Source organism: Aotus nancymaae, unplaced genomic scaffold (genome assembly GCF_030222135.1).
Source record: "Aotus nancymaae isolate 86718 unplaced genomic scaffold, 86718_ANA_hifiasm-v0.15.2.pri h1tg000002l, whole genome shotgun sequence".
Lineage (NCBI taxonomy): Eukaryota > Metazoa > Chordata > Mammalia > Primates > Aotidae > Aotus > Aotus nancymaae.
The window spans coordinates 49849773-49873324 of record NW_026988413.1 but is presented as its reverse complement, the minus strand read 5'-3'; the positions used below and the strand labels follow the sequence as shown (position 1 = coordinate 49873324).

The 23552-nt window shown below is 39.1% G+C and overlaps 1 protein-coding gene across 33 annotated transcripts in view; it reads right to left on the bottom strand.

Annotated features, from left to right (window-relative positions):
* NRCAM (neuronal cell adhesion molecule) overlaps positions 1–23552 on the bottom strand; it is a 321862-nt gene that overhangs the window by 251258 nt on the left and 47052 nt on the right. For 31 of the 33 annotated variants that reach the window (XR_010341943.1, XM_012455744.3, XM_012455825.3 and 28 more), the window contains exon 2: positions 10340–10497. The exons of 1 other annotated variant lie outside the window; for it this stretch is intronic. The gene's annotated coding sequence lies outside the window, so the exon portion shown is untranslated. Of the gene's footprint in view, positions 1–4717; positions 4842–10339; positions 10498–23552 lie in introns of all 33 variants that reach the window. One more of the 33 variants, XM_064374428.1, reaches the window with a different exon arrangement.

Sequence of the window (23552 nt, the reverse complement as noted above, 5' to 3'; positions counted from 1 at the left end):
ACTTCAACCAAGTTCCATCTTGAACATCCAAGGGCAGTCATTTGGCTCACGGTGAATAGATCTAACTTTTGGCCTCCTAGCCAAAGAAGACTGAGAAATTTGAATAAAAATTAAGAACGAGAGCTTTTAAAATGTTTCTTTTTAATGAAGTACAGTCCCATACTTCATTAACTTCAGTTTATGCTGAAGACAATCATACATCTTCCTTGAGCTAAGAACCTGGGGAAGTTTAAGAAATAAAAACTGAAATTTCTTTATGGTTTTATGTTGGAGGGCTGTGCTTGGTTTTTTCTTCTGAATTTCAAAGGAGTCTGAGATGGGTAACTGAACGTCCTACTCTGAAAAATGAGCATCATGATAACATACCAGTAAGAGTCAGGGCTTTGAAGTGGAGCACTTGGTTTAAGAACAGGTTGATGAGAACATGCAGTATTTGATGTTCTGTTCCTGAATAGCCTCCAGCTCTTGTAAGTGAGAGCTAAGTGATAAGGACTTATGAACACAAAGAAGGAAGCAATAGACCCTGGGGCTCTACTTGATGAGGGAGGGTTGGAGGAAGAAGCAGAAAAAATAACTACAAGGTACTGGGCTTAATACCCGGGTGATGAAATAATATGTACAACAAACCCCCATGACATTTGTTTGCCTATGTAACAAACCTTCACATGTGCCCCCAAATCTAAAATAAAAGTTAAAAAAAAATAAAAAATAAAAAATATAAAAAGGAGAGAACCAGCCAAAGAAAAACAAAAACCAAACCAAAAACAGAAAACAGGTTGGGGGTGAACCAGCGGAAAAAAAAAAAAAAAAAAAAGAATTGCTGAAGGGCACAAGATGGGTTGGGGGAAAGAAAAGCTCTTATATCCATATGAATTTGAAGTTTGTATTTGAACTTTTAAAAACCTGAAAGTAACTAAAAAATCCATCAGTTCTGCTAGAGTCCTCTTCAAAGAAAGGAGATTTGATGGAGGAGGTTTGGAGGCAGTGATAGGAGTAAAAATAAAAAACTTTTTCATGTTTTTATGTCCCGTGCTTAGACTGCCCTTGGATTACAGCACTTTTCTCACTGTGAAGTATTAATACATATGAATCTCAAGCCTCCTGGTAAAACAAACGCTCTGATTCAGCAAGTCTAAGGTAAGACCCACAACTTTGCTTTTCTAACATCTCTGGGTAATGTTCACACTGCCGGCTTGTAGACCACACTTTTAGTAACATGTAAAGAAATTTGAGTTGTAGCACCTACTTGGTTCATCACGTTAGGATTTGGAAGCTTGTCCCCTAAGTCCATTTTTTATGTTTGACAGATACTAGCTTGCCCTAGTTACCTCATGGGTTATCGTGAAGCTGTAATTAAACAACATGCTAAGTGCTTTATGAAGTGTGAAGAACAAAGAATAGCAGTATGATCACCATCATGAAGATCATAAAGGACAAATGACTTTCTGAAGGACCCAGTGTAAGAGGCAAAACTAGGCTCACAATCTGTATCATCTGATCTTAAGCAAGTGCTATGTACTCCAGTGTGTTGCAACTTAAGGCGTTGTGAGGAACAGACCACATTTATTTCCATCTTACATTTGCCTCCCTGCCTTAAAGCATACATTACATGGAAAATGTACACAGTGGGATGATTCAAACCCTTGTATTTCCTTAGAGGGGCAGAGATCACTGCTGCTGTACTGCCCTCTGATGCACTCCAGGAGGCGATCATAACACTCAATACATCTACAATGTAATAACACCACTGTTAACCAGGTAGGTGTTACAGAAAGCAGTGTAAACACCCAACCACATGAGAGAATTTCAGAGATAAGACACAAAAATGTGGGCTAGAATAATCAAGGAAGGCTTTGTGGAAGAAAAGTGTGTGTTTTGAGATGTCCTTGAATGAGAAAGGTTTAGGTAGCTTAGAAGAAAGGCAAGGCTGATGCTGAGCAAAATCACAGTGGGGTCTCCAATGAATTAGTCGTCCTGCACACAGTGTCAAGGATATTTAATACCCAGAAAGAATCCTGTATGTTAGAACATGGAGGCCAACTCAACTGATGCAGTAGACTAGTTCAGTAATTAGAAAGGAGGGAGTCCTGGAATAACAGGGTAAGGACTGTACACTTTATTCTGCATGGGATGGAGGGCCATTTGAAGAATTTTTAACTTGGCAGAAACAGAAGGAATGAAATTGGGTATTTGGATGGAATGTATTGGGGAGAATATGAAAGGCATGAGAGTAAGTAAGTATATCTTTATTATGTTTACAGCAGTGGACCCATATAATGAAGTGAGATCTTAAATAAAACATCCATCTGTCTGTCTATGTTGAGAGAGAGAACATGTAAGCAGAGCTGTTTTAGATCAGGGTGTGATGGGGCCCCTACACTGAGCTGTCAGGAGTGGAACCCTCAGGCCTGCTTGGTTTCTTTTGAAAGAAGGTCACTGTAATGTAGTAAGTATATAAGGATGCAGGAACTAGAAATGCAAAGGAAAACTATACAGATGTGTTTTATGAAGGAAGAATAGATTGATGGCTCTGACAGCTCCAGAGCCAGGCATTTTGGCTTCTAGTCCAGTACTTGTAAGGCCGGTTGCCTTGCCAGGAGCACGAACACACCTCACCCCACTCGCCGGGAGTTCAGACACCGCCGCCCCCCCCCCCCCCCCCCCCCCCCCCGCCACCGCCTCGCCGGGAGTTCGGACACACCCCCTTCCCTGACTGGGAGCCCGGAAAAAAGTCCTGCCAGGACCTACCCAATACCACTTTGTCCCATCCGGGCCCCACTCCCCACCTACCATTTTGTCCCATCAAGGCCCCACTCACCTTGGGCACAACCAATCAAACGCCTCCACTCCCTATAAAACCCCACGTCTGAGAGGAGTCTGTGCGACTTCTCCGGCCCCTCCTGTCCGGCCACAGAACCTAACCCGGGAGCCTGAATAAATCCTTTGCATTGGATCTTCTTGTGCTGGCCTCAGTTTCTTCCCTTTTAAATTCGGCAAGAACAAACCTTACAGTACTCTTCATCTACATCCTTCTAACTCTGCCAATTACTGTTTGACAATACATGCCAAGGAGAAAATGCAAAATCTAATACACTTATTAGTAATTTAAAAACTTCTTAGGCACTTCCTTTTATCTTCCAAAACTGAGGTCTTAAAAGAGCATTTAGTCTAAAAACCAAGTCCCATATCCATTCTTTAATCTTATCTCAAAGCAATTAATTGATTGGAAAATAATTTCTTCTTCAAAGTTGCAGACTTCCTGTTGTTGTTCCAAAGCCTTTCATAGTGATCTAATACTTGTGAGTATTTTAGCAAGTTCATCACAAGACCTGAGTCAAAAAAGAGATTACACTGGGCACAAATAAGTTGCCCAGAATAGCGGGCATTAATTTATTTTCATATAGAATAAAGAGATGGCCTACAGTAAGATTAAAAACTATAATAATAGTAACCAGCAGATTTATAAACATACATAAAGACACCTATTCAACAAAAGGAGACCTGTTACATGTTCAGAAAAGCACACAAGGTGTGTTTGCACAGAAAGATACTATGAAAAATTATGGAGAAAATGAATGTGGATATAGTAATTATTTTCTTTCATTTGCAAAAAAAAAATACATGTTTGAATTTCCAGGAGGCATCATTTCTGAAATCACAGAGTTCAGAGTTCTTAAATACTCTGGCAAGCATCTCAGTAACTCAGGACTGAATGTTCTCTTCTTTTTTTTGAAGATTTTCAGAAGTTTATATTTTATAAGCCTCTTCCAGTATTTTATTGTCGAAAGCAGAAGAGTTCCCTTGGTATAAATCTGTCTTCCTTTAATGTATGTCCACTTTCTCTTGTTCAATTCTCTGAACATGGGCAAAAAATGTCCAATATCCTCCTCAAGAAGGATTTTCATTTTTTTGATAGATGGTAAGTTATGCCTCAATTTTCTTATCCTAAATAATCCCAAACAATTTCAGTTCTTTTTACTTTTACTCAAAGAAGTTCCTCCTCTTTTTTTTGATGGAAGTCTTACTCTGCCACTTAGGCTGGAGTGCAGTGGCATGATCTTGGCTCACTGCAACCTCTGCCTCCCGGGTTCAAGCAATTCTCCTGCCTCAGCCTCCTAAGTAGCTAGGACTACAGGCACGTGTCACCATGCCTGGCTAATCTTTTTTTTTTTTTTAGTATAGACAGGGTTTCACCATGTTAGCCAGGATGGTCTTGATCTCCTGACCTCGTGATCTGCCCACCTCAGCCTCCCAAAGTGCTGGGATTACAGCCATGAGCCACCGCGTCTGGCCCCTCCTCATTTCTTTAATCATTTTAGTTTCCCTTTGGAATTCTGTCCAATTTCTCCACATACCTTATTAATGGGGACTAACAGTATGGAATTATTTAAAACTGCAAGTGATGCATCTTTTATTAACCTCTATATTCTACTAAAGCAAATGTTGTAATAAAAATGACATTAAAATGCACTCTTTATTGTCCAAGTCAGAACTGGTGTACTATTTATGGTACACCAGTGGATTACTTATAGGTAATTACTGGTAATTATAATAATAGCTATGATGTAATGAATGTTTCCTACGTGCCAGGCACTGAATACTTTGCTGTCAAATCCTGGCAACAACCCTAAAAGGTAGGTATTTTTATCCTAATTTTTTATAGTAAGGACCCAGGCTAGATTGTCACAGATCTCGATTGTGATTCCAGAGCCAGTACCTTATCACAGTGCTATGAAGATGCATAATCCCATCCTCATACACACATGCACTGCATGGTGTGGCCCACGTATGGTGATTGCTGCAGGTCAGGTTTCTCTGGAACCAGGCTCTGGGATGAAGATCTGCAGGCAGGAATATTACCAGTGAGGGCTCCTGAAAACAACCCCAAAAGGAGTAAGCAAAGCAGGACAAGGGGGTCGGAGAAGTTGGCCATGGTGCTGCTGTCACAACAAAAGCCTCAACCAACCTTTCAGGTCGTACACATTGTCCTGAACTGAGTGAAGAGCCTTTGTGTCCCCAAATCAACCACTCATTGAAGGCACATGGGCCTGGGGCAAACAGTAGAATCTTGGGTGAGGCAGCTCTGATTAGCTGAAAGCAGAGGACAATCCCCAAAAGGAGGGACCCAAGCAAGCCATCAGCTGTCAACACTCCAAGAAGCTGGAGAAAGAGTGCTTCAGTCAGGAAAGAGCAGGGGTTCTGAGTGGCACATCACAGCTCTACTACAGTGACTGTGTTCTGATCCCCAACTCAGGATGTGGCCCTGTGAACCTGTTTATGGATTTTAAGTGACAGATCATATCATTTTAAGGCCAAATAAGTCAAAGAAATCAGACTGAGGGGAGAAAAGAACTTCAAATACCACTTTGGTTTACACATAGGACAAGAGGAATATTTCTTCTCTTAGTCGCTCTCTCTTTGCCTCTTTCTGTCTCTCTTTGTCTCTGTCTTTCTGTCTCATTGACATTCTCTGTGATATACACATACTAATATGATGACACTAAATAAAACACAAAACCCCTGACAGCAGGGAGAGGAAACAAAGGAGAGACAATAATTTGAAATACTGGGAACAGATAGTTATTATCCAAGTGGATATTGTGATTTTTGAATGGTTCTGTCGATAATGTACAAGTCCTCTAAATGAAGAATGTTTATGTTATATTGGGTGAACAGAACCCTGTTAGTAGTTCTGCATCTTCAATCTTTTTTTTGTCCCCAATCTTTCCTCCTATGTTTTATATATTAAAAGATATAATTGCCTCAGGATGGTTCTTGTCTAAAACAAACAGCACAAATACTTTTATATTGATCATGAAGAGGAAGTTGTTTTATTTTTCCATTTTAAAATGAGAATGATAAACATGCTTTTAAAGTTCAAGATCAAAACTATTTATTATTTATTGTTATCTACTTATCCATTATGCAGATGCTTTTAAGAAGGTAGAAAGTCAACAACTGGCAAGAATGGTTTATTAGGGCATGAATTTGAAATAGATCCCTAAGGGAAAAACGAATCCAGCTTATATTACGAGGAAATGTGAAGAGTCATTGATTCATATTATGCTGTCATGCTATTCTATTAACTAAGGCAAAAACAAATTCTCTAGTCACCATTCTCATTTTAACATGAATAGGAAGGTATTAGTGCAGTCGCTGGGGTTCAAAAGTTAATAATAAACCTGAATCAAGAATAATTTCAAAAGTACCCAGACAACAAAAGGCAGTGGAGAGTGAAAATTCAAATGTAGCAGGACATTATCTGATTAGAAATCTGTTCTCATTGTCCTCCACCAAAACGGCCCACAAATTGCTGATGTAAAGTCTATCAGCTATGATGGGATTGAATTTGTACCCAAAGTTAGTGGCTCAGCATTTCCTTTCCTCTTTCTTTTTAAAACCCCACATTATAAAAGGGCATACGGCAACACATTTTACTGTTAAATATGATGTGAGCCTGTTGGAATACTGCCCATTCAAAAGTGTCACCCCGGCAACTCACCCATGGCTTCCACTTTCCAAGAGGAGTTTTCCCATACAACCCTCCTCTTGTAGAATGCTGTGCTCTAACCACAGGGTACAAGGAAGACAGGCTCAATGCTATTCCAAATTCTGAATAGTTTGAAGTTGCAACTCCAAAACTAACATAAATTCCATGCATTGCTTTGTTTGCACAGTGGTACTTACAACACTCACTTTGGAATCCAAGCAGAAAGCAGCCACCCAATACTGCTGCATTCTGTCTTTCATCCATAGTAAGACAGTTCAAAAGATCACCACCAAGCGAAGTAACAGTGGTGAGAGCTGACCTCCTGTTCATAGGCATCATACCATCTTGTGTTCACAGTCTGCAATAGTTTCTGTATCTATTCATCCCTGCTCATACTGTTCTTCTGCCCAATGTAGCCAAGCGATGCAGGGGGCAAACATTTAGCAAATGCCAATGTCTCCCCTCAGCACTCACCCCTCATCCACAATATGCTATTTCCACTGCCAGTTCCACAAACTGTCAAGGGTCTCATGTTTTGGAGACATCATATCACACAGAGAATATGAGTGAGACAGAAAAAGATTCATAGAGACAGAGAGAGAAAATAGAAAGAGGGAAAAAGAGAGTCTGAAACAGGAAGAAATATTCCTTGTGCTCTGTGCATAAATGAGTAGAAACTTCTTCTGTTACTGGCAGCTTTTGGGATGAATGAATCATATTTTGAACATGCACCCTGATAATTTACAGCCCACTGATTTTGCAGCAAAGACTGACCATTCTGTGGACTTCGGAGAACAATTCATTGTATTCAAGACCACCTACAACTTGCATGCATGTGCCGTCATTCTAAATTATACCAACTCAGCATTTCCAAAAATTCATCTTCTATACATAAAATTCACAGCAGTGTAATTGACCAAATCAAGAAATCTCTTGTGCTTAGAATGACTGCAGTCAAACACAATTTATTGTATATTTCAAAATAGCTAGAAGAAAGGTTTCTAATGTTCCCAACACAAAGAAATGATAAATATTTCAGGTGATGAATATATCTAATTAATCTGATTTACTCATTACACAGTGTATGCATGTATCAAATATCACCCCTAAATATAAATAATTTGTATATGAGATATGTATAATCATTATGTATAAATTTAAAAATTAACAAGAAAGGGAATATTCTGTGATTCTGTGCTCAAAAGTGTTGGTTTTAAAGTCACTGATACCTTTAATAACTAGAATTCAAACACAGGTGGTTTGATTCTGTTCTGATCTTTCATTTCATTGGTAAAACCAGTCTAGAGAAATAAAGGCTGCCAAAAACAAAATCCATGTTAAAAATTAAAAACTACAAAATTTAAAAATAATAAAGCCTTAAGCAGAGCCTTAAGTATTAAAGGAGAATCCGATTGCTGAACGTAAAGTGATTAACCAAAGCAAATGTCATCGGTGTGAACTGATTTACTTAATTCAATTCACTATTTTAAGACACATAGATAACTTCACAGCTCAATAAGTATTTAGAATGAGAAAAAAAAATGATGAGATGGAAAAGGCAGAGTGAGATTCAGGAGACCAGGACTTTGGTTCCAGCTGTTAGTGTTAAGTAAATTACTTAATTTTGCCTCAAATTATTTTTCTTGTGTATGAAAAAGTGACAGATTTGTGGATCTTTAAAGTTCCTGGAAAGATGGCAGTGAACTATAGAGAGTAAAAATGAAGCATTTTGTAGTTGTCCAATAGGTATTAAGGAAAACAATCAGTAAGCTAATTAAGATCACAGTAATCAAACAAAATTCACTCAAAATAGTACTATTGTAAGTATTATTTGAATTTGAAATTTTTACTCCGGACATTCCCTCAAAGAAAGCTGTGAGAATGAATTTCAGTAGTCTAACTTGGGTGGACTTGCTCTCAAACAGTGCAGGCTCTGTTATAAAAGGCCTCAACCATGTCCTGGGTGGATGCTGAGAACACCCAAAGGGAGGGGCCCTGACACCACCCCACTGAAGAATGCAAGAAAGACCCTCTCAGTCTCCCATAAGCAATGCTGAAACACTGAGCAGAGCAATGAAAGTGAGAGTTTGACAAGAAATCATGATTAATACTGAAAAAGAATGATATTTTAGAAAGCAAAACTTCTTTCTTAAACAATTGCTGTAGCTACTGTGAATTAAAATGGAGAATAGCATTGGCTTGTTACTGTCCTTAATTTTAGGGTTTACATTGTTTGTTAAAGACTGCTTTGGATTTCCATTTATCAAACTGGAAAGGTCACCATATTTGTTTCTAGGAAAAAATTCATAATTTATTATGCCAAGAAAATAAGAAGAAAAACTACAGATACAAATGAAACAGCAGATGTCAAAATAAAATGAAAACTGAGAATGTGGTAAGTTGTGTTTTAAGTAAATAACGAAAAAATATTGAAGGCTTAAGTACAAAATCAAATTTATGATTCAAAAAATATTTTAGCCATTGCTTATGTTTCTAGTTTTGAATGCTCCCCTTGCTTCCACACTTAGACTTCCAGTTGTCTGATGGATATTTCTATCTAGATGTCCCCTATAAACTTCAAAGTCTTCCCCTTCCCAAAAATAAATCTGCTTCTCTCCTAAACTCCCCTTCTGGCATCATCATGTTCTCAGTCACCCACGTCAGAAATCCAAGAATTCCAGGTCCTGACATTTTCTCACTTCCCATGCCTACTCACCAAATCTAGCTCTTTTAAGTTTCTCTCTCTCTCTCTCTCTCTATTTAACGCTGCTTTTAGCCAAATTCTAGCCCTCTTAGCATTCCCCCATATAAATACAAAATGCGTATTTCCTTCCTTTAATATTGCTCTAGTTCATTCTCTATACTTCTTCCAGAGTAACACACATAAAATGCCAATGACCTTCCAGCTGAAAACTCCTCAGTGCTTCAGTGCTTCCTGCCCTCCCTTCTTTCACACACACGCCATAACTTCCTACTTCTCCACATGGATTTCACACCCCTGTCCCACTGCTCCTATCTGCAATGCCCTTGTCCACCCCACCCTGCTTTTTACCTAATGCCTATTCCACTTTCAAGAGCCATTTTAGGGGACACCTCCTCTAGGAAGCCTGCTTTTAACACACAGAGTCCTCTGGCCCCAGGCTGCATTAGATGCCTTTCCATTCCTTAATGCACCCTCAATATACTTTTATCACACAGAAGTTGGACACATCTATTTATGTGCCTGTCTCTTGCATTTGGCAGATATTCCTTGAAGGCAAGGACTTACTACCTTTGCTTCTTAAGAGCCTAGCAATGTTTACTGAACTGAACTGAAAATAAATGAAACTACGGGGGAAAAACATATTGGAGGTATGAGAGTATTTTTGAGGATTATAAAGGTTTAGGAATAGTAGAAATTTTTTTTCTTATGCAAATAATACCTCATGGTTTACAAAGTGTTTTCATATAAGTTATACTGTTAGATCCTTAAAACAACCCAAGAAGGTAGGGTAAGGCAGATATTGAGGCTGATAGAGACCCTCAATCTGGACATAAGAAATTTCTCCAAAAAGATAAATATTATCGATTTTTAAAAGGGGTGTGTGTGTGATATGTGTGTGTGTGTTCAGATAGATCTTCATAAGATCAGAGTTCCAACTTCAAATAAATTCTTGTTCAGTCAAAATAGCCAGTTGGTTTCTTCCATAATTACTAAAAAGTTTTCCCAAAAAAGAAAAACTCTCAATTGTTTATAAAAATTTTTCAATAACCTGTTTCCCTCTTTTCACTATTTTCCAAGCAGATTTTAGAAGACAAACCAGTTAATTCAGATTTCTAAAGACAAAGAGAGAATTAATTTCCTCTCACCTTCAGAAGGTACACTGGGCTAGACGCCTCCCAAATGTTTTTCTGATTTCTGAAGCTATCCTTTTCTCAGGAGAATGCCAGTAGCTAAGACCAGCTTTTATCAAAGTCTTCAGCAAACAGAGGGTAACGAATGCTGAGGAAGAATGTCACAAAGATTCCTGGAAAAAAAAACAAAAACCACAGGACAATGTAAATTGTTTTGGGTTAGTTCATTCTATTAAGCTGAGATTTCATCCTACTCTAGTACTAAAAATTGACAAGGGAGACTTATTACATATCAAATTCCATGATTAATTTTAACCAAGTATGATTGTACTTAATTACATCAATGTCTAAAAAATTTTAAGCACCTTAATGGGAACAGGTAATGAAAAAAGGTAACATAATTCCAATTACATTGCAGTGAAGGACAGAAGTCTGAATTACCCCTAAATAGCAGGAAGCAACTGCACACACAAATCAAAAAGAAAAAAAAGGCACTTGGTCTGATTCTACTCTAACGCTTCATGGGAATACACCGTGCTTTACAATCACATCAGCAGCAGGCCGTGGCGGGGAAGAATCTAATACAGACTGAAGAGAACAAACAATGAAGAACTAAGTATTTGATCAAGGTTGACAATGTTACAGAGGAACTCAGCAATGCAATTACATTTTAGAGGTGGCTTTGAAGGCGGTAAGAAAAGAAGGCATCTGAATAAAGGGGTTGCTGAACACACCACTGTAAGAAAGAAAAAGCATTAAGGTTAAGGTGGAACAGAATAAAACCTTCATTAAACAGAAGCCAACTAACCGGCATGCTTCAATAATATTTTATTAAATATCTCACTTTTATGAGAAAGGGTAAAACCACAAAAGGAATGCTTCAAAAAGCTTTTTTTAAAACCAGAATTTGGGGTCAGTCTGTAGTAAGAATAGCAGAAACCCTGAGTTCTAGACCTGCCTCTACCACTCAGTATGACCTTGGGCTTGCTAAGTGCTTTTCAACTGGATAAGCTTTTAAAAAGTATCGATGGCTGGGCCACATCCAGACCAAATAAATCCCTGACCAATTAAATCAGAATCTCATGTGGAATGACCCCCAAGTGTCAATATTTTGCAAAAAAAAGTCAGGAAAGATATTCTTTGATGACTCCTCTAGCTCTCACATTGTCTTCTCTACACTTCTGGTACCTGACAACTCATTTGTTTTAAAATAGATAAAATTTAAATTGATAGCATCCAAAACTTTAAAACTCTATAAATTAGTTCCCATTTTCAGAAGGCGAGAACTCAGGGTCAAGAGATATAGTGACTTATGCAAGGTCCAAGCAAAGCAGCAGCATGAGGATAGGGTCAGGTCTTCTGGGGAGGAGAAAGCCAGATGGATCATGAGCTGGGGCCAGACACAGCTCTGTTTCAGGCTGGGCTGGGTATGATCCAAAGACATGAGCCACACTGATGACTAGGCAGTGATGAGGGTCATGGCCCTCTGGGCAGGGATGCATAACCACAGAGTTTCTGCTGTTTAAGGAAAAATAGGCTGGGTCCAGTGGCTCACACCTGTAATCCCAACACTTTGGGAGGCCAAGGTGGGCAGATCGCCTTAGGTCAGGAGTTCAAGACCAGCCTGGCCAACATGGGGAAACCCCGTAGCTACTAAAAATACAAAAAATTAGCCAGGTGTGGTGGCACACGCCTGTAATCCCAGCTACTTGGGAGGCTGAGGCAGGAGAATCACTTGAACCTGGGAGGCAGAGAATGCAGTAAGCTGAGATGGCACCACTGCACTCCCTGGGCAACAGAGCAAGATTCTCTCTCAAAAAAACAAAAAAAAAGAACACTAGCCGGGCACAGTGGCTCACACCTGTAATCCCAGCACTTTAGGAGGCTGAGGCAGGTGGATCATTTGATCCCAGGAGTTCTAGACTAGTCTGGGCAGCATGAAGAAACTCTGTCTCTCTAAAAAAAAAAAAAAAAAAAAAATACAGAAAGAAAAAAAATTAGCTGGTTGAGGCTACCATGAGCCAAGATCATGCCACTGCACTCTAGCCTGGGCAACAGAGAAAGACCTTGTCTCAAAAAAACAAATGACAAAACAGAAAAGAAAATAGTAATCTTAGTAGCTAAACTATTGAGCACCTTGTATGAGCTAGACACTGTGCCAAGAAGTGCTTTCGTCCTTACGAGAACTCTCTGATCTAGGTACTATTATCAACGCCAATGTATACATGAGGAAACTGAAGCCAGGAGAGATAAGTCTTGTCTCAAAAATGATGGACCTCGAATTATAGAATTTTAACAAAGCTACTCTCTCTCCTGACCATGCATTGCCTCCAAGAAATACAGTTCCCTTGCAGGCTGGAGGCAAGGCTTCTCTGCCCTGATATCTACTTTGTCTTTTTTGTCTCATGCATTCTCACATTGGAAAGTGGAAACAGAAGTCTCCTGGAGTCTCCATGGTGTTTTCAGATTTTCTCAGGCTAAACAGCTAAATTTCTGTTGTTTGAGAGAGAATTTTCTTACACACACACTTCCAAATTAGTAGAGTTTGGATGCTGAGATTTAATTACACTATTTTGGAGAACTTCAGCTCAGGCAGCCATCAGAAGAGTCATCACTGAAAACTGCCCTACATGACCCAGTCCATCATGATATCTGAGTTTCAATGTCCAACTGAAATCTCTGGAACATCATTCATAATTCATGTATAAAAAATTTACCTAACATTCTTACATTCATCTTCAGTCCTCCTAGAGAAGTATTCATGTTGCAGTTTGCTGCCCCATTACATTTACATTATGTAAATTATTTCCCTTCTTTGTATAGCATTGTTATTTACTATAATAAAATCTAATTTACAAATATGTTGCATATGAAATACATTTTATTTAAGAGGCTAATGCAAAGGCATTACTGTTTCTGATACCTTAGGCATATCCTAATTATACTGTGTCAGAATTATCTTCATGGCTCATTTTAATAATAATGTGAAAAGATGGTTCTCATTAGATACCTCTAGGAAGAAACAGAAGAGTGGTAATAAAAATAAAAACACAATTTTAGGAGATGGAAGGAGCCTGGAAGGTCACTAAATCCAACCATCTATCTGCCTATAGCCCATTCCATTTTTCTCTATGGAACTGGATCTCTCTTCCTGTAGCTTTTGCTTATTGCTCACAATTCTGGCCCTTGGAGCCACACCTAGGTTCATATGCTAATGTAAATTTCCCGAGCCACAGCCCACTGTTCAGAAAAACAAGGATAAGCTATTGTCCAGAGGTGCTGCTTGGGGCAAGGTGCAGTGGCTCACACCTGTAATCCCAGCACTTTGGGAGGCCTAGGCAGGCAGATCACAAGGTCAAGAGATTGAGACCATCCTGGTCAACATGGTGAAACACCATCTCTACTAAAAATACAAAAATTAGCTGGACGTGATGGCACACACCTGTAGTCCCAGCTAATTGGGAGGCTGAGGAAGGAGAATCGCTTGAACCTGGGAGGCGGAGGTTGCAGTGAGCCAAGATTGCACCACTACACTCCAGCCTAGCAACAGAGCAAGACTCCATTTCAAAAAAAAAAAAAAAATGTGCTGCTTGGATCAGGGGTGAGCACCTCAGAGGCTGGTGGATGACTCAGGAGGCATCTTTGTGCAGAGATACGCTAGAACAAAGATAATAGTAAGACAGGTCGATCAAACCAGCTCTCTCTGGGATTTAGTTGGATGTCAGGAGTCAGAGGAGAACCTACTAAATATGTAGAGAGCAGAAAGACCATACGAGAGACCACGAGAAAGGAGAGAGTCCCTTGAGGTCATCTCAAACCTAACTTTCTACTTTACAGATCCAAACAGGGCAGCTGTGCAGTAAGTCCCTCCTCCTGAGGGTGTCCTGAGTGAATCTCTGTTTTTCTTTTCTTTTCTTCCTTCCTCCTCTCCTCTCCTCCCCTCCTCTTCTCTCTCTTTCTCTCTCTCCTCACCCCCTCCTTTCTTTCTTTCTTGACAGAATTTCACTCTTGTCACCCAGGCTGGAGTGCAGTGGCGCAATCTCGGCTCACTGCAACCTCCAGTTCCCGGGTTCGAGCAATTCTCCGGCCTCAGCATCCCAAGTAGCTGGGATTAGAGGTACCCACCACCATGCCCGGATAACTTTGCATTTTTAGTAGAGATGGGTTTCACCATGTTGGTCAGGCTGGTTTTGAACTCCTGACCTCATGTGATCCACCCGCCCTGGCCACCCAAAGTCCTGGGATTACAGGCGTGAGCCACTGCACACAGTTGAGTCTCTGTTTTCTATGGTCCTAAGTGCCCAAATTCTTATTACAGCACTCCATTTACTGCCATTCTTACAGCTACATTTCGGACTGATAGTTAATATTTCCCTAATCTTTTTGTAGGTCTTTTTGTTAGTAACAAGTGAAGGCTTTATTTTCATGACATCAATATTTCACCTTCTTAGATTGGGTCCATTATCCCAACCTGCCAAAAACTTTTGATTTTCCAATCCTGTCCTTACAAAATATTTGTTATGCCATCATCCATGAGTTAGACAAGAACATTGTCCAGCATAACATTCATGCCACTGATAAAAAATTCAAAAACCAACAACGATACAAAATTGGACACAATTTTAAAGAGCAAATAGTGGTACAAAAATGTGAAAATCAAATTGTCGGTAAATAAAAATAAATTTATTTTAGTGTATGTCATTACTTAAAATTAGTAATTACCAATACTCTAAGTTGATTGACAATTATCCTGAAAATATAATAAGCTACATAAAGTGACATGACCAAGCAATCCATTTGCTGGATAAAGGTTTTAGCATTTACTTGCTACAGATTGCAAAACCCAGAAGAATTAGGTTTCAGCATCATTAGAGAAAATGAGGCCATAGTTGAGATAATTGGCAACTTGAACTTTGTAGCTGGAGTAATTACCTGTGCAGTCGACCAAGAAGTTATGTTTGAGAAACATATTGCAAAAACAGAGCCAAGTTAGCTTCAACCTTCCCTGAGGCAATCATGGAAATTAGCAGAATCTGTCATTTTAGGTCATCGGTATCCCCTTGCCAAAGTGAAATTGTTCTCTGAAGAAGATCTCAACTGCTTTGTCTAATTTAGTTCTCAGTCAGCCTCACAGGATCTCTCCTTATGGTAAAAAGTCTCACACCAAAGGGCTTTTTAAATTCTCGTGGCTGCTTTTCTTAGTTTTTCTGTCTCTACCGTTACAGTCAGGTGGTCAAGCTGTCACTTCTCAGGTGGTCAGTATGCCTGCCCAGAGCAATTTAACCCAGTCTCACTCCTCTAATTGGATATGCCTGGTCCTCCCCAGGCTGACTCTGGGTAAGGTAAAACTGAAGTGCTTCAGAGGGAGGGCCTGATGCACCAGCCTATTAAAAAAGCACATGAGTGAATGTGTGAATTTCACACGCTCTCTGATGACCATTCAGAGGCCTTTTTGGCTTGCTTCCTTCTTCTCAGCTGTGCTGAAAGGGTAAACTTTTCCTTCAACAACTGGCATTGCAGACCCACTAGGTGCCTCAAGAAATGCAAAGACTCTAAGACTTGGCAGCTCCTGCTCAAGAACAGAGATAGGAGATAATACCATTTTATGTTCAATGGTATTTTGACATTTATTTTTCATAGAGGTAATCTCATTTCATACAGAAAAAGTGTTTTTCTAGCATTTTACAGATTTAAAAAATAAGTTTCAGTAAGGAACTTCTCAATGGCTCATTGTAGCTAGTAAGTGGCAAAGGCAAGACTCCAGATATTTTGTAATTCTTAGTCCACATCCGCTGACCCATAGGTTCATCCATTACTTACGCAGGTGAAATAACTACACAGCAATATGTTGAGTGCTTACTCCATTCTGAATACTGTTGTAACTGGTTGGCATATATTTGATCCTCACAACAACTTAATGAGGTAGGCAATTTCAATATCCCCATCTAATAGATGAGAAAACTGAGGCACAGAAATAGGACTAATGGCCCAAGGTTGTACAGCTAGTTGGGGGCAGAAAGTGATAAACACAATGAGAGCCGTGCCACCCAGAATAGATGTGGAGGAAGCTGTTCGATTTGTTGCTAGGAAGAACACTAAGCAAGTTTTGGAACGTTTTCTGGCATTTCCAGAACAGTGAGACTTTTCTTCTCTTGGAAATCTTGTGAGAAGACATTGGCATCAGAGATGAGAAAAAGATGGCAATTCCAAGAAAAGAAGGAAATGTGATTTTCCCCGTCCCCTCCGCGATAACTATGGATGTGTGAGTGACTTAGCAGCACAGAGAGCTTGAGGCATATGAATCCCATCTGCTGCTTTAATACTTGCTATGTAAATTTTCTGTTATTTCAAGCTCTTTGGACAGATCACACTGGTTGAGTGAAGCAGAGAGAAGAGACTGTTGGCATTCATGACCTTACATTTGTGGTTTGTGATTTGACAATGGATACACAGGAAGCTCATGAAGCATAGAGATTTAGCAATATGCTGGGATACCAGTTTGCCTTGTACAAACTCACTGGCTACTGAGCATTCACACCTCAGTGCAGCTTCCTTGTTCTGAGCATGTTTTCAGGTATGAGAAAGGAAGGAGCCATGAAGAAAGGAAATGCTCCAGCATTCAGTGAGTAATTTTTGTGGCCCATACTTGGGACTAAGGGCTTTCAGACACCTCTTTGAATCCTCACAATAATCCCATAAGGTGGAAGTTATTACAACAATTTCATATGTGGGCATATTAAGGCACAGAGAAGTCTAGTGACAGACCCCAAAGTCAGAGAGCTTGTCTATGTCAGAAATGGCATTTGAACCCAGGGCTTTCTGACCCTGTTGTGGCACGGCCTCTTCCATTGCTGCTCAGAGAATTAAACAAGCAAACATCCAAATAAAAACTTTGCAAAGAGGAAGGAAAGCCACTAGATGACATAACATTTTAGTTAAAGTTAGAAAAGCAGTAACTTTAGATATGTTTGATACATGGAAAAAACACAGGACAGTTAGTGGAAATGAGTTTGAGGAAAAAGCCAGCAGCCTCTACAAACCTTTCTGTATTTTTGAATTAAGAGGTATCTTGGGTCGGGTGTGGTGTCTCACGCCTGCAATCCCAGCACTCTGGAAGGCCGAGGTGGGAGGATTGCTTGGGCCCAGGAGTTCAAGACCAGCCTGGGCAACATAGTGAGAACTTGCCTCTACAAATTTTTTTTTTAAATTTAAAAAGAGACATTTTAAAGTCTAATAAACCCATGGCACTGCTGTGTTCCCAGGAATTCAGAGGTGGAGGGAGAAATATGTCTAAGATAGGACTATGCCTGGCCTAGCACAGGGGTAAGAACATAACTGCTGTAAATACTGTGAAGGACAGATAAAGGGCTTAGGTGGTCCAGAGCAGAACGTACTTCTGGCTGGAATCAGGCAGTAAATAATGACAACCTCATTAAGACACTGGCAGTCAAGAAAGGGAAAAAATAGAATAACTCTAGGGAAAAGCAGAATGAGAAGTGATTTTAGGCCAGAGGAAATTTGAGCACATCTGTAGGCTAAGATGCAGTAAGAACAGACAGTGAGAGCCAGTGAAGCTGCAAGTTGGCAAGAGTGAACAGAGGCAAGGCCTCATGTAGAGGGTTAAGAATAAGGGACACACAGGGATTAGGGAGTTTCTGCTGTACTTCAGCCACACGTTGTGCATAACATAAAACTTTAAACTACGTCAACATGGTAAGGGGTACAGAGCCTCATTTCATGTCTCCTTCCACGCTGGAGAGAACACTCCTCAGACTGAAGCTTTTCTGAAATGGGCAAGAACTATTACAACAGCCCATACGCAGCAACCTGCTTATTTGCATATTGCCCAGTCTTCTTACTGGAAAACAGTTGGAGTCAGTCAAAATGAAATGAAATGCCAGCACACTTCAACAGTAATACAAATGCCATGCAACCTCGAACTTGAGTTAAATAGAATAAACAAAACAATTTGCTTTGATGACTCTGAAAAGCAACTGAAATTGTTCCAACTTGAGCAGGGGTTTGTTTATTTTGCTTAGCTCCAGTCATTTATTCAAATCGCTCAAGAAACATTTAGTGAGAGCCTACTGGGTAATGCATACTGGTATGAAGCTAGACTGCTAATGATTTTTATATTCTTCTTTCATTTCTACTGGATTATTTTAGACAGGGTTTCATTTTTAGGTGGGGGAATATCTGAAGCTAATGTTTAATAATATTTATTCTTTCTGATTAGAAAACTATTTTCATTTTCCAAAATGTAAAAAGTACAGAAAAAAATTTTTTTAAAGAAATTTAAACATTTTCTCCTACCACCAGAAATAACAGCTGTTCATGCTCTGGTGTATGTTTTCCAAGTCTTTTATTTTTCTTGTGTGTCTGTATACACTTTTTTCAGAATATAAGTGGTATCATTCAGCACACACTGGTTTATCAACCTGCTATTCGTACTTAACCAGACACAATATCCCCAACTTATTAAATATTCCATAAAATCATTTTTAGTATCTGAATGATATTCCACCATATAAAGAAATCATATCCATTTAATCACTGCCCTAATATTGGATATTAACATTATTCCAATTGGCTGACTTTTTATATCATTTTTTAAACGTGCGTTATTTTACTAGCACTGGCTGAAAAACCACCAGTAAGATTGTTATACAGAATCTGATATGTGGAGCATTATTCAACTGTGAAGTTCCATTTTTCTCATCTGGGATTGTGACCAACTGAATGAGAGGATTTCAGACCAAGTACCTGCCCACAGCAGAGCCAGCCCAAATGCCCACGTAGGTCTCACCTTTTCCCATCACAGCCCTGCCCTCGCCATTTGCTGTAGATCTTAAGTTTGACAGTGAGTATTCTGCCTGATTGGAAGGGAAGAACAGCTGTATGTTATATGCTCAACCAGCTCATGATTTTGAGGTTCTACTGCAGTAGTTCTCAGCTCTGCTGGGCTTAGGAATCACCTGAGCAGGTTTTAAAACCACAGGTGATATGTTTACTATCTTGATTGTGTTGACGGTTTCACAGGTGTATGTTAAAATTTATCAAATTATCAAATTGTCTATTTTAAATATGTGCAGTTTGTTGTATTTAATTATATCTCAATAAAGCTGTTAAAAAAGTAAAGTTCCAGATGGCCAAAGCCCACAATTGAGATTCCAATTTAATTGGTTTTGGGTAGGACACCCAGGTGGTTTTAATGTGAGGCCAAGAACTACTGATCTAATATATAATGAATCTTTCCAAATTTAAATTGATGTGATTGATATAAAACTCATAAGGGAATATTTTTAAATAAGTGATTTTACCATTTTCAACTACAAATAATAACAGATTTGTTTTCTTTATTAAAAACAAAAACAAAAACAAAAAAACCTGCCACCCATCAAAGAAATTTAGAAACGTCCTTTAATGATTTGTAATAATTCATTAATCCAACCTTTAAAAGCCTATTACGTACTAGGTACTATGCTAGGTAGCACATAGATCATATGTATACATGGAATTGACATTTTTAAGAGCCCAACATTCTCTTAAATGAATTTAAACTAGATGAAATCCATAAACTATTGATTTGTCTAGGAAAAACTAAACACAGAAAATGTAAAAATGAACCTGTTGTGGTCCTATTTGGTGATCACAGATTCTCTATGAGTGCCATTCAAGTCCAGGGGGTTTTGCTCTATTTGCCCAAGCCGCTGAGCTGGGCACAGGCTTTTTAGCAAGAATGTGAGAAAAGCTGTCCCGGAAAATTGGAAGCTTCCTGCCAGAGGGCACCATCCCCCACTCCTGACATATGAGGTTCTATGCCAGTGTCTTCACATACAGATATGACAGCTTCATATCCACAATAAAATAGCCAAGGCCTCTTATTAGGGTAAATTAATATTCAATATTAGCTCACATATGTCTTTACTCTGTTACTAATAAGAAACCTTGAACATAATTAGTGTTGGCTTTGAATGGAGTTTGGAACTGCACCCAGCTGGAAAGGGGCCATGGAGCATTGGGTTTCATTCCTCACCAAGCTGAGCACTCCCTGAAAGGGATTAGAAGGGAAAGAAATGGAGCTGACCCCCATTCAGAAAGAAATGCCCTCCCTGAGTTCACTGGGATGACTGTGGAGGTGGGGCGGGTAGGAGGAGAACTGGGACTGTCACCATCCTCAATTCCTTGTCTCCTCCTACCTCCATAAGGCACTGCAAAATGAAATTAGGTGAATAGAGCACGTGGGCTGAGGAATGAGGGGTGTGACATATTCAGGGATGCTTGTGTGAGGCAAGGTGCAAAACACCTGCCTAGAAAGAGAAGGTGGTTGGGGAGTCTCACACGGCCCCAGTGGAGTGAGACTAGCTTTGGTCAGAGGATGGAGGCCAGGCAGGAATTCAAGGTTAGGATCAATGCGTGCAGAGTATAAAGAGAAATGTAAATTGTAAAAAAGTAGGATTTCCAGACTGCTAACCACTATCACCGCCTCGGCTAAAACAAAACAACAATGAATATTTTTTTCTAAATAGAAATAGATGACATATTTCATATCCTGCATAGGAAAGAAAGTAAGGCCATCTGGCAACTTTCAATAACCAGCTCAATGCATTGCACTGCCTTCTCCTATGAACAGCCTGCAACAGCCACACTTATACTAAAATGTGAAGCTTCTGACACTTCCTTCCCAAACTTCCCCATCTGTTCTGACATCCCCTGTTGACCTCTCTCCAGAGCCTCTTTAGATCTCTCCCTGGGTCACTCTTCAATTCCATCTTCACCCCTGGTGCCATCTCTCACATCATCATCCCAGTCTCCAGGCACTAGGCCTGAGGACAGTTCCCTCCTTCTTCATCCTGATGCCCAGCTCAGGGGTCCAAGAACCCATTTGGGGGGAGGAGGAGCATGATGTTCCCCCACCCACTGCATTGTTCTAGTGGTTTCAACACCATCTTATACGTATGTAACTTGTAACAGATCCTTATTTCAGTGGTGAGAAATTAAAATTTAGCAAAATTTCCTCTGGCAAAAAAACCTCACACCCCATAGAAACTATGAACAAAGGTTATGTTTACCTTGTTAGATAAAATAATATGCATAGAGTTTTGGAGGATACCTATATTCTAACACTATCTACATCATAATTTCTAGTTCTAACTACTAAACTCTAAACAAAAATTACGTTTTGCATATTACACCTTTCTTTTTAGAAGGTTGTATTTGAATGACTGATTTCCCACTAAATCAAGCCAAATATGTGTCTCACCTTTGACTTATTCCTGCCACTGCCTTGGGTTTGTTTTTAAATCATTACAAAAAGAAGAACCCTGAGCTATTAAAAACTATTGGCATATCCAGCAAATAGTTCCTGACTCAAGAGACTCTCAAATCCAAATTCTTCGTTGTATTTTAGCACAACTGCCACAACTGTGCAGACCTTGAATTTTCAAGTTAAAAAACTTATTAAAGTACAGATAGAAAAATATAGGCCCATATTGAATAGCCCTTAATTGTTAGTCTGTTTCCTTATAATTCTAGTCACTATGACTGTATTTCACCCAATTTCTTATTGAGAAAAGCCTTGTTATAGTGGTTGCAGTATGAATTGATACTTATCCCACAAACCTTTAAAACATTACAAGCCATTTCATAGAAAGACTGGGGGATAATTTTCTTGGAGAAGAGATGAAGGCAAAATGTGAGAGTGCTCTGTAAATTTGATGGGTTTCTGGGAGTACAGGGGTTGGCAGTCCTCATTGTACATGAAACTCCCTGGGGCACTTTCAGAAACAGTTCTGATACTTGGGCCCCAATCCCAGGGATTTAATTGGTCTGGGATAGGGACTGGGCCTTGATCAACTTAAAAGACATTTTTTTATTATACTTTAAGTTCTTGCATACATGTGAAGAATCAATATCGTGAAAATGGCCATACTGTCCAAAGTAATTTATAGACTCAATGCTATCCCCATCAAGCTACCACTGACCTTCTTCACAGAACTGGAAAAAGCCACCTTAAACTTCATATGGAACCAAAAAAGAGCCTGTAGAGCTAAGACAATCCAAAGCCTTGATCAATTTTTAAAGCTCAATCTGATGTGTGTTAGAGGTAAACCTTCCCTGAAGGTAGATTTTACTTCAATAGAGTACTAAGAACTTTGTAAGAAGAACTGTCCAAGGACAGAACAAGTCACCTCATGAGGACCAAGTCCTTTGCCACAGCAAGTATGCAAGGACGGTCTATATGCCTGAACACTTATCAGAGATAGTGGAGGAAGTGGTCCAGCATTGGGTGGTTCAGACCCCTGAAACGGATTTTTTCTATACTGGTTTTACTTTGGGTAAGTATTTAAGGTAAAACAAGCAAAGAAGAATCCCTTGTTTTCTATGTCATCCTTGAAATAAAATAGTTTCTATAACATCTTTCATATCATCCCCATAAAACTTGTTAATTTGCACATAAAATCAAGTACAAAGTTTTGTTCCATTTTCAGTATTACTCTGTTTTTTAAAAAACTTTCCTTTTATAATGAATTGATTATATTCTAATTGTTGATACTTTTTTCCAACTTTCCACTACTTCAGGCTGTGAAAGTCCTTTTTAAATCAGTTGGCATTTATTTTTTCTTCAATTCATAAAAGTAATTCCACATCCCAAATGTTCTGTGAAATGTTATTAATATAGAACTACCTGTGGCTTTTTCTCCAACTATCTTTTCTTTTTTTCTTAAGCACTAACATGAAAATTTCCTCTAACCTTTTCTGGGAGATAAATATTGGCTCTAATTTAAAGGATGATACCCTTGAGGGCTTTTTTCCCTCAATTTTAAACACTTGCAGAAGCCAACAGAATAAAAAGGAAAAGATCACTCAGTGTATCTATCATTAGGTTGGGATTTTTGAAGTTTTGCTTTTTGTTGTTTCTTTATAACTGGGTTGATGTTGATATTATATGCTATTTTACAACTTACTTTTTAAATGTTACAACATGTGTTGAGATTGTTCCATATCAGTATATGTGGGCCTAGATCTTTTAACAGCCACGTAGTATGGCTGTACCTGTTTCGTAACCATTCCATTGACAGTCCATTGTTGACAGATAAACTTAAGTTGACCCATTATCTTTAAGGAAACAAAACTACAATGAACAATCTTGTAAATATGTTTATGTATACACAGATCCCTCAAAATGGAATTTTTGAGGGATTCCATTTACATTTTAAATTTACAT